The sequence below is a fragment of the Octopus sinensis genome, linkage group LG7 (genome assembly GCF_006345805.1).
Source record: "Octopus sinensis linkage group LG7, ASM634580v1, whole genome shotgun sequence".
In the NCBI taxonomy this organism is placed as follows: Eukaryota; Metazoa; Mollusca; class Cephalopoda; order Octopoda; family Octopodidae; genus Octopus; species Octopus sinensis.
Genome location: NC_043003.1, coordinates 88,034,522 through 88,047,021, shown reverse-complemented (window position 1 = coordinate 88,047,021; position 12,500 = coordinate 88,034,522). Strand labels below are relative to the sequence as shown.

General features: G+C 37.7%; 1 protein-coding gene and 1 long non-coding RNA gene across 4 annotated transcripts in view; both read left to right on the top strand.

Moving 5' to 3' along the window:
- The window catches only part of LOC115213850 (motile sperm domain-containing protein 1), a 95,669-nt gene that overhangs the window by 9,171 nt on the left and 73,998 nt on the right, over nucleotides 1-12,500 (top strand). The gene's annotated exons all lie outside the window — the stretch shown is intronic.
- LOC118764300 overlaps nucleotides 738-12,500 on the top strand; it is a 20,512-nt gene continuing 8,749 nt past the window's right edge. The window contains exons 1-2 of the long non-coding RNA XR_005000108.1: nucleotides 738-919; nucleotides 9,176-9,180. This is a non-coding gene — a long non-coding RNA (uncharacterized LOC118764300). The remainder of the gene's footprint in view (nucleotides 920-9,175; nucleotides 9,181-12,500) is intronic.

Here is a 12,500-nt window from a genome sequence, read left to right as displayed (position 1 = left end):
TTCATCAACAGCAAAAGTATATGAATTTTCAAGGGGCTATAGTTTCATTTATGCCCCCCTTACTTTCAAACATATACTGCATTACATCTGTCCTTATGCATAGAATATAATTTCCAAATTTCATAAAGATCCATTCAGTATTTTTGACCTTGTTTTGGATTATAAAAATTGACTAAAGTTTGGGAGTTAAGGCCCTCATTAGGGGGTCTTAGAATCCTCATGAGAAGCGGAAACATTGGGAATGCTTCTTGATTTGTGTCTATGGTTGAAATTTCATCAAGATCCAAAGCATATGAATTTTCACTGAGGTGTTCTGCTCCCTCAAAATTGCATGAAACATACAGCATTACTATTCTCCCTATCCTTGGATTTTGTGTTCCAAATTTCATTAGACTCGATCCAGTAGTTTTTCGAGTCTATAAGTAACACACAAAGACTTTTATATAACAGACTAGCTATTTTGACTCGTGCTTCGCTTGGGTTTTGGTGGTGGTGTTATATTGTGCATGTTGTCTCCTTTTCCCTTTCTTCTTTTGTGAGTCTTCTTTGCCTGGTTCTTTTTATTGCCCTTTTCTTTTTCTTATTTTTATTTTTTCCTTGTCTTTATCTTCTTTTTCTTCTTTCTCTTCTTCCACTCTTTCTTTTCTCCTTCTCATCATCTCCATAGCTGATGGCCCCTCCCTTTCCAAAATCCCCCAAATTTTTACACCCACAATTAAAGATAGCCCCTTCAGCAACACGAAAAGCCACCATTATTCAAACAGTGCAACCTGTCTATCCCATAAAACTCAATTTTTCCCATACTCCTCACCATGGCAACCAAATGGTAGCCCCGAGCAACTTGCAACCCTCCTAACACCATTGCCCACCCCATTTTACCCCCAGTGTAAATTTTGGCGCCAATCCGACCCCATCTACCGTTCCCATCCCAAAATGAGACAAATAACCAAGAAACTTTTTCACATTTCAACTTTATAGATATTGATATATATATATATGCACAAATACATATATATATATATATATATATATATATATATATATATGTGTGTGTGTGAAAGACTGATGAATGTGGTGAATGAATGGGGGGAGGAGAGCCTGCCAAATGTTGACTCAGTAGAGGGACCAGCTATCCGTATAGATAGCTCCCTAGTAGATAAGGCAATTAAGGGTATTAAACCAGGAAAAGCCCCTGGCCCATCAGGAATCATTGCTGAGATGCTTAAAACATCTGGTGGTGTGAGCTATGGCCTAGTCACCCGCATTGTAAACCAGGTAGTTCATGATGGAGTCATACCCAACGACTGGCATAGCAGCACCATAGTCGACTGCTACAAGAGTAAAGGTGATAGAGATAGAAATAACTACAGGGGTATCAAACTGCTGGATCAGGTGATAACGGTCACGGAGAGAGTCTGCTTAGATGAGATGCAGTTCGGTTTTGTACCGGGTAGAAGCACCACTGATGCCATATTCATGGTTCGACAACTGCAGGAGAAATACCTAGCCAAAGATAAACCCCTATACTTAGCTTTTGTGGACTTGCAGAAAGCCTTTGACAGTGTCCCCCGATCCCTTATCTGGTGGGCGATGCAGAAACTGGAGATTGACGACTGGTTAATAAGGGCTGTACAGGCCCTATACAGAGAGGCTGTTAGTAAGGTTAGGATTGGCAATGAGTATAGTGAAGAATTCTGGCTAGAAGCTGGCGTTCACCAAGGCTCAGCCCTCAGTCTCCTTTTATTCATCATAGTCCTCCAGGCAATAACAGAGGAATTTAAATCGGGTTGTCCCTGGGAGCTCCTCTATGCTGATGACCTAGCCCATGTAGCAGAATCACTACTGGAACTAGAGAAGAAATTTTGTGTGTGAAAGCTAGGTTTAGAATCAAAAGGCCTTAGAGTCAATGTAGCAAAGACCAAAGTTCTAGTAAGTAGGAAGACAAACTCACCACACACCCCTTCAGGTGGCTCTGCTCGATCTGTAGAAAAGATGTAGGTAGAAACTCCATAAGATGTACCCAGTGTAAGCTATGGACACATAAGAGGTGCAGCAATATCAAAGGAAAATTAACCAAGAAGATAGCTTTTGTGTGCGGCAGATGCACAGGGGCAATAGACACCATTGATACTCAGAAAACAGATTCCATTACACTCCTGGGGGTGAAACTAGAGGTAGTTGATAGTTTCTGCTACCTAGGTGACCAAGTTAGTAGCAGGGGTGGATGCTCAGAGAGTGTTACCACTAGAATAAGAATAGCCTGGGCAAAGTTTAGAAAGCTTCTTCCCCTACTGGCGACAGGGTCTCTTGCTCAGTGTGACAGGTAGATTATACGCTGCATGTGTGCAAACTGCCATGCTTCACGGTAGTGAAACATGGGCCGTGACTGCTGAGAATATGCGTAGGCTCAAAAGAAATGAAGCTAGCATGATCCGCTGGATGTGTAATGTCAGTGTCCATGCATCACAGAGTGTAAGCACCCTGAGAGATGTTGGGCATAAGTAGCATCGGATGCAGTGTGCAGGAGTGACGTTTGAGTTGGTATGGTCATGTATTATGGATAGATTTGGAAAAATAAGTGAAGAAGTGCCTCTCCCAAACTGTTGAAGGAATCCGGGGTAGAGGTAGACCCAAGAAGACATGGGATGAGGTGGTGAAGCATGACCATCGTACATTGAGCCTCACAGAGGCTATGACGAAAGACCGAGACCTCTGGAGATATGCTGTGACTTCGAAAACCCGACAAATGAAGTGAGTTCATGACTTGCAGGATGGCCTGCTGCGCTTGAGGAGACCTATTGTATCAAGTTCATCAACATCAAAATAAAAATTGTATGGATATTGTAGATGCGATACCCCTGCCGGTGGCACATAGGGTCTCACAGAGGAAATGACGAAGACCGAGACCTCTGAGATATGCTGTAACTGTGATGATCCAACAAATGAAGTGAGTTGTTCATGGCTCACAGGATGGCCTGCTGTGCTAACCTTGGATCGTAGAGTGGCCCACTGTTCTTGAGACTTATCGAATCAAGTACGTCAACACCAACATCACAATAAAAATCAAATGAAAATTGCAGTTAAGACACCCGTGCCGGTGATATGTAAAAAGCACCGTCCGAACGTGGCAGATGCCAGCACCGCCTCATTGGCGTCTGTGTCGGTGACACATAAAAGCACCAACTGATCGTGGCCGTTTGCCAGCCTCCTCTGGCCCCTGTGCTGGTGGCACATAAAAAACACCCACTACACTCATGGTTTTCCAGATCCTGGTAGAACTGTCCAACCCATGATATCATGGAAAATGGACGTTAAATGATGATGATGATGATATGTACATATGTACACAGAAAGATAGATTGAGAGATACAATTGAGTAGGCAAACAAAAATATGAGACTACCTTGAAAAATTTTTTGTCGAATGAATCAACCCCAGTGCTTTATTTTATTTTGATAAACCTGGTACGTATTCTATTGGTCTATTGTTGTCAAACCATTAAGTTACAGGGATGTAAATAAACCAACACCAGTTGTCAAGCTGTGATGAGGCAGAGACACAAAGACTTACATATACACATATATATACGATGGGTTTCTTTCAGTTTCTGTCTACAAAATCCACTCACATGACTTTGGTTGGTCTGAGGCTACAGCAGAAAACACATGCCAAGTTACCACACCGTGGGACTGAACTCACGACCATGTGCTTTAGAACCAAGTTTCTTACCACACCACACCACCACACCTGCACTTATATATATGTATGTGTGTGTGTGTGTATATATATATATATATATATATGTATATATATATATATGTATATATATATATGTATATATATATATATATATATATATATATATATATATATATATATATATAAAAGTACAAAGTGAGATAGGGGTTATGAGTGTAACCCACTATGGGATATCAGTTATCCAATATACTGCTGGTGAAGTACCCAAAAGGCAAATATATAAATGCTTATAATTGCAATGCAATTCATTTATTGTTTTAGATGGGCGAAGGTAAAATATTTTACCTCAAATTCATAATACAAATAAGAAAATGGAGGAACAGATTTCTTTCAATCATCGACTTACAGATAATACCAATTCATATAATCTATTAACTAATTAAATAGAAACATCCAAATCCAACAGAATAAGACAATATACATCAGTAAGTAAGATAATACCATAAAAATAATACACATAAAATGGATCTTACAGCTGTTTCAGCCTGTAGATAAAAGTATCTCATTATGCCTATAATAGTCAGATGTATTGAGGTAATATGCTGTTAAAAATGAGTTACTTATATATCTCAAGGCCTCGCCAGAGATTATAAAGTACAATTATAAAAATATGCAAATATAAATATGAAACAAAATACACATACAAAAGAATATATATATATATATAAGTGTATATATATATATATTATATATATATATATATATATATATATATATATATATATATATATATAATATATATATAAGTGTATATACATATATATATAGACATATATAAGTATATATTTAATAATATACATACACATAAGGTTACAGATATTCAAATATATATACTGGAGTATACAAATACATCCACATCAATGGGTACATATACAAAGTTCATTACATTACATTACCAAAACTATTAATATTATTATTATTATAAATAAATAATACCAATATTGGAATATGTGCATTCTGCTATTCCCAATACATAGTTGATGGAAAATACCACATAAAATATAATATAGTGTAATATAATATAATATATTGTATATCACATATATAATATATCATCATCATCATCATCATCGTTTAACGTCCGTTCTCCATGCTAGCATGGGTTGGACGGTATAACATAATATATAGACAGATGCCTATGAAAGATGCAAGCACATTAATTCAACAAATAATGTCATTATATTCATATATCATACAGTCAAAATTGAAACTTCACTCTTATTCTGCATACATATATATACACACAGGTAACAAACACATGTATATGCATATACATATATGCGTAAAAACATCCACTAATACATATACATATATAAAGAGATTATACCCTTTTACATCATACAAAAGATATATGCATGTACATATGTAGAGTTCACAGATCAAGAGGTAAGAGGTAGGCCGTAACGGGCTATGCTTACGTTATTATTAATATATAGTATTACAGTGGTTTAAAATCTTACGGGGGTAGGGGAGAGATTATTTACAATCTCAAGCTAAATCCAATTGGTTGACACATTTGAATTTCATTGTCTTAGTTACGGTTGGTTGGTTAAAATACACATACATACAAACATACATATATGCGCACATACACACGTACATATAGATATGCATATGTACATAAATACACACATACATACATACATATCCATATACACATATACATACATATATGTACATATGCACATACTTATATACACCCCCATACACATATACATACTAATAACTAAAATAATAATATTATAAACCATTTAAAGTGAAAACTATGCTAATTCCTAATATATAAAAAGTGGCCTAAATGGGTATAATACGTTAGGATTATATATTTGGCAAAGGTTGGAAAATATTCAGACAAAACTTTCAAAAGAAGTAGAAGGTATGCATTGCACATTTGCCAAGATTTATGGGAAAGAAATAGGAAGATATTTACGAAAGATACAAAAATCAAATTCATCGTGTAAATATACCGTTACTATAATGCTAATCCTTACAATCAATTTAACATTAGCGTTTTCACTTCTCCAATTAAATTCGTTGCAAAACTTAAGTCGTATAAAATACCGTAATAAAAACAAAATATTCTGTATCTGACCATATAATATCTTCGAGTTTATGTGTATTATTGTGGATATTTTAGAGATCGATATACAATTTTAATGTTACTCAATTATGCAACTATTCATATTTTAATTCTGCATTAATACCTATCTATTCAATTATACATCCATTTATTGATATAAGATATTAATCTAAGGTTATCCAATATCATATCCATGTACCCCTATATATAATAGGTAATTTATTATTGATCAAAGGTTATACAAGTAAATCCTCATAATTAAATAAATGTTTGATCAAACTATTAATATCGAGATGGACCACGTAAGTAGTTAAAACTAAACAAACAAATATTCAGTCCACCCCTAATAAATAATATGAATTGGTAATATCTGTAAGTCGATGATTGAAAGAAATCTGTTCCTCCATTTTCTTATTTGTATATATATATATATTTATCATCATCATCATCGTTTAATGTCCACTTTCCATGCTAGCATGGGTTGGACGCTTTGAGTGAGGTCTCGCAAATCACATAGCTGAACCAGACTCCAATCTGATCTGGCAGAGTTTCTACAGCTGGATGCTCTTCCTAACGCCAAACATTCCAAGAGTGTAGTGGGTGCTTTTACGTGCCACCGGCATGAGGGCCAGTCAGGCAGTATTAACAAAGGCCACGCTCAGAGGCTACTTTACATGTGTCACCTGCACAGGAACCAGTCCAGCGGCACTGGCAACGATCTCGCTTGAATGTTTTTTCATGTGCCACCAGCACAAGTGCCAGAAAAGTGACGCAGGTAACGATCACACTTGAATGGTGTTTTCTACGTGCCACTGGCACGGAGGCCAGCTTGTTGCTCTGACAATGATCACGCTCATATGGCACTCTTAGCGCTCCATTAGAACGGATGTCACTCATTGAATTTGATTTCGATTTCGATTGCCTCAACAGGTCTTCGGAAGCGGAGTTTAGTGTCCAATAAAGGAAAGGTACGCATAAGTGGACTGGTTACACCACTGGCATAGGCCACAAGGTTATGGTCTCATTTGAGCTTGCCGAGTCTTCTCAGGCACAGCATATTTCCAGAGGTCCCGGTCACTAGTCATTGCCTCGGTGAGGCCCAATGTTCGAAGGTCATGCTGCACTACCTCATCCCAGGTCTTCCTGGGTCTACCTCTTCCACAGGTTCGCTCAACCGCAAGGGTGTGGCACTTTTTCAATCAGCTATCCAAATCCATTCTCACCATATGGCCATACCAGCACAGTTGTCTCTCTTACACACCACATCTGATGCTTCTTAGGTCCAACTTTTCTCTCAAGGTACTAACACTCTGTTGACTATGCACACCATATATATATATGTATATATGTATGTATATGTATATGTATATATGTATATACATGTATGTGTATCATAGTCCTCCAAGCAATAACGGAGGAATTCAAGACAGGATGCCCTTGGGAGCTCCTCTATGCTGATGACCTTGCCTTAATTGCTGAATCACTATCAGAACTGGAGGAGAGGTTTCAGGTGTGGAAGCAAGGATTAAAATCGAAGGGCCTTAGAGTCAACCTAGCTAAAACCAAAGTTCTAATAAGTAGGAAGGTAGACAAATCACAAACACCTTCGGGTAGATGGCCCTGCTCGATCTGTAGAAAAGGCGTAGGTAGAAACTCTATAAGATGCACCAAGTGTAAGCTATGGACACATAAGAGGTGCAGCAATGTCAAAGGAAGGCTAACTAGGAAGATAGCTTTTGTATGTGGCAGATGCTCAGGAGCAATAAACACTGAAAATACACAGAGACCATCTTCCACAACATTCCAGGGAGAAAAACTAGAAATAGTTGATAGCTTCCGTTACCTAGGTAACCAAATCAGTAGCGGGGGCGGGTGTGCTGGAAGTGTAACTGCTAGAGTAAGAATAGCCTGGGCAAAGTTCAGAGAGTTCTTACCTCTGCTGGTGACAAAAGGCCTCTCACTCAGAGTAAAAGGCAGATTGTATGATGCAAGTGTACGAACAGCTATGCTACATGGCAGTGAAATATGGGCCGTGACTGCTGAGGATATGCGTAAGCTCGCAAGAAATGAAGCCAGTATGCTCCGATGGATGTGTAACGTCAGTGTTCATACTTGACAGAGTGTAAGTACCTTGAGAGAAATGTTGGACCTAAGAAGCATCAGTTGTGGTGTGCAAGAGAGACGTTTGCGCTGGTATGGTCATGTGGCGAGAATGGATGAAGATAGTTGTGTGAGAAAGTGCCACACCCTAGCAGTAGAGGGAACCTGTGGAAGAGGCAGACCCAGGAAAACCTGGGACAAGGTGGGGAGGAACGACCTTCGAACTTTCGGTCTCACCGAGGAAATGACTAGATACCGAGACCTTTGGAAGCATGCTGTCCGTGAGAAGACCCAGCAGGACAAGTGAGGCCATAACCCGTGGCCTCTAGCTGGCATGTAGCTAGAGCATTCCTTTTCTTTTTGGGACACAAAACTCTACTTGTGAAGACCTGTTGAGGCAAGTGAAACTCAAAATCGTAATCGATCAACATCAATGGAATTTGTAGCTGTGATACCAGTGCCGGTGGCATGTAAGAGAACCATCCGAACTGGCCGTAACCAGCGCCGCCCTGGCTGGCCTCTGTGCCGGTGGCACGTAAAGAGCACCATCCGATTGTGGCCGTTGCCAGCCTCATCTGGTTTCCGTGCCGGTGGCACGTAAAAAGCTCCCACTACACTCACAGAGTAGTTGGCGTTAGGAAGGGCATCCAGCTGTAGAAACACTGCCAGATCAGACTGGGCCAGGTGTAGCCTTCTGGCTTCCCCAACCCCAGTTGAACCGTCCAACCCATGCTAGCATGGAAAGCAGATGTTAAACGATGATGATGTATGTATATGTATATATGTATGTATATATGTATGTGTGTATATATATATATATATATATATATATATATATATATGCATATAAGTATATGTATATATATGTATGTATATATATATATGCATATAAGTATATGTATATATATGTATGTATATATATATATATATGTGTATGTATATATATATATGCATATAAGTAATGTATATATATGTATGTATATATATGTATGTATATATATATGTGTGTGTATATGTATGTATTATATATATATATGTGTATGTATATATATATATGCATATAAGTATATGTATATATATGTATGTATATATATGTATGTATATATATATATGTGTGTGTATATGTATGTATATATATGTATATATATCATCATCATCATCATTTAGCGTCCGTTTTCCATGCTAGCATGGGTTGGACGGTTCAACTGGTGTCTGTGAAGCTGGAAGGCTTCATCAGGCCCAGTCAGATCTGGCAGTGTTTCTATGGCTGGATGCCCTTCCTAATGCCAACCACTCCGTGAGTGTAGTGGGTGCTTTTTACGTGCCACCCGCACAGGTGCCAGACAGAGCTGGCAAACGGCCACGAAACGGATGGTGCTTTTACATGTCACCGGCACGGGGGCCAGGTGAGGCTGGCAACGGACACGAACGGATGGTGCTTTTACGTGCCACCAACACGGGGGCCAGACAGGGCTGGTAAACAGCCACGAAACGGATGGTGCTTTTACGTGTCACCGGCATGGGGGCCAGGCGAGGCTGGCAACGGACACGAACGGATGGTGCTTTTACGTGTAACCTGCACGGGGGCCAGGCGAGGCTGGCAACGAACATGAACGGATGGTGCTTTTACGTGCCACCGACACGGAGGCTAGACAGGGCGGCGCCGGCAACGACCACGATCGGATGGTTCGCTTAACCACAGCTGTAATTCGCACTGATGCTGATCAACCTCAATTTGGTTCTGCTCTCTGATATATGAATTGATTTGGTTTGATTTTGATTTTGACTGTTCTCACTGGTCTTGCCGGGTTTTCTCACGCACAGCATACTTCCAAAGGTCTCGGTCTCTGGTCATTTCTTTGGTGAGACCTAAAGTTCGAAGGTCGTGCTTCACCACCTCGACCCAGGTTTTCCTGGGTCTACCTCTTCCACAAGTCCCCTTAACTGCCAGGGTGTGGCACTTTCACACACAACTATCTTCAGCCATTCTCATCACATGACCATACCAGCGCAAACGTCTCTCTTGCACACAACAACTGATGCTTCTTAGGTTCAACTTTTCTCTCAAGGTACTTACACTCTGTCGATTATGAACACTGACGTTACACATCCATCGGAGCATACTAACTTCATTTCTTGCGAGCTTACGCAAATCCTCAGCAGTCACGGCCCATATTTCACTGCCATGTAGCATGGCTGTACGTACACATGCATCATACAGTCTGCCTTTTACTTTGAGCGAGAGCCTTTTGTCACCAGCAGGGGTAAGAGCTCTCTAAACTTTGCCCAGGCTATTCTTACTCTAGCAAATACACTTTCAGCACACCCGCCCCCGCTACTGACTTGGTCACCTAGGTAGTGGAAGCTATCAACTACTTCTAGTTTTTCTCCCTGGAACGTGGTAGAAGTTGGTCTCTGCATATTTTCAGAGTTCATTGCTCCTGAGCATCTGCCACAGATAAAAACTATTTTCCTAGTAAGTCTTCCTTTGACATTATTACATCTCTTATGTGTCCATAGCTTACATTTGGTGCATCTTATAGAGTTTCTACTTACACCTTTTTTACAGATTGAGCAGGGCCATCTACCTGAAGGCGTTTGTGATTGGTCTACCTTCCTACTTTTAGGACTTTGGTTTAGCTAGGTTGATTTTAGGGCCCCTCGATTCTAAACCTATATGTATATATATATATATTGTATATATTATATATGTATATATATATAGATGAATATATAGATATATATGAATATATATATATAATAATATATATATATATGTATATATATATATGAGTATATATATATATGTATATTATATTAAATTAGAGACAAAACCACTATTATGCAAATCAAACAAAAAAAGACTTAAGCCAATACATAAAATAATTTATATAAATTTAGAAATTTAACAATTATAAATAACCACTACGATTGTTTCATGTCTTATTTCAGCATCTTTGAGATATTCTTCAGGTGGTTTCAAAACCTAAAATATAATCAATATTTTTATGATATAAATAATCTATATAATCTAAATAAAAATTTACTTATAATAAACTCTATTATTAAATATGATTATATCGAAATCGACTATAATGTTAAATATTAACTTTAATTTATAAGGTAGAAATCCATATTCTAATATCCATTTTAATCTATATTTACTTAAATAGATATTATATTGCAGCCCTATACTTCTACTCATTAGTTATGCATACTCGCACACACACACATACAATCACTCATTCATAAACATATACTCTCAGCAATACACTAAAACAGAGGAGAAATAACATCCAGTAACCGCAGATACTCAACCACATACTTATAGAAATATTTATTCTTAGTAAAATAATATTAAATAAATACTATATACTATATGTATGTAATAAACATATATAAATACGTAAACAAACACACACATATATATATATAACTATACATACACAAATACATATAGACACGGATATTTTATAATGCAGCCCTATATTTCTACACATTAATTATGCATACTCGCACACACACACATACAACCACTCAATCATTAACGTATGCACGCTGCAAGACACTAAATCTGATTTTTCCCTGTAAATTTGGATTTATTCCCTAATATTTATTTTTATATATATGCATATATATATATATATGTATATATATATATTAATTTGCCTTAAATGGTCCCTTTGCATACTGAATACTTGGTGAAATTGATTAATTAATTAATTAATTTTACCCTCAATTGTTGAAATGTATATATATATATATATAATATGCATGTATATATATATATGTATGTATATATATGTATGTATAATATATATATGTATTATATGTATATATATGTATATATAGTGTTATATATTATATATATATATATATATGTATGTATATATATGTATAATATATAATATGTATATATATATGTATATATATATATATATGTATAAGTATATCATCATCATCATTTTTCATTTAGCGTCCGCTTTCCATGCTAGCATGGGTTGGACGGGTCAACTGGGGTCTGTGAAGCTGGAAGGCTTCGTCAGGCCCAGTCAGATCTGGCAGTGTTTCTACGGCTGGATGCCCTTCCTAACGGCAACCACTCCGCGAGTGTAGTGGGTGTTTTTTACGTGCCACCTGCACAGGTGCCAGACAGAGCTGGTGAATGGCCACGAACGGATGGTGCTTTTACGTGTCACCGGCACGGGGCCAGGCGACGCTGGCAACGGACACGAACGGATGGTGCTTTTACGTGCCACCGACACGGGGCCAGACAGAGCTGGCAAACGGCCACGAACGGACGGTGCTTTTACATGTCACCGGCATGGGGGCCAGCCGATGTATATATATATATATGTATATATATATATGTATATATATGTATATGTATATATATGTATATATATATATGTATATATATGTATATGTATATATATGTATATATATGTATGTATATATATGTAATATGTATATATATGTATTATATATTATGTATATATATGTATATGTATATATATATATATGTATATATATATATTATATGTATATATATATATTTATAG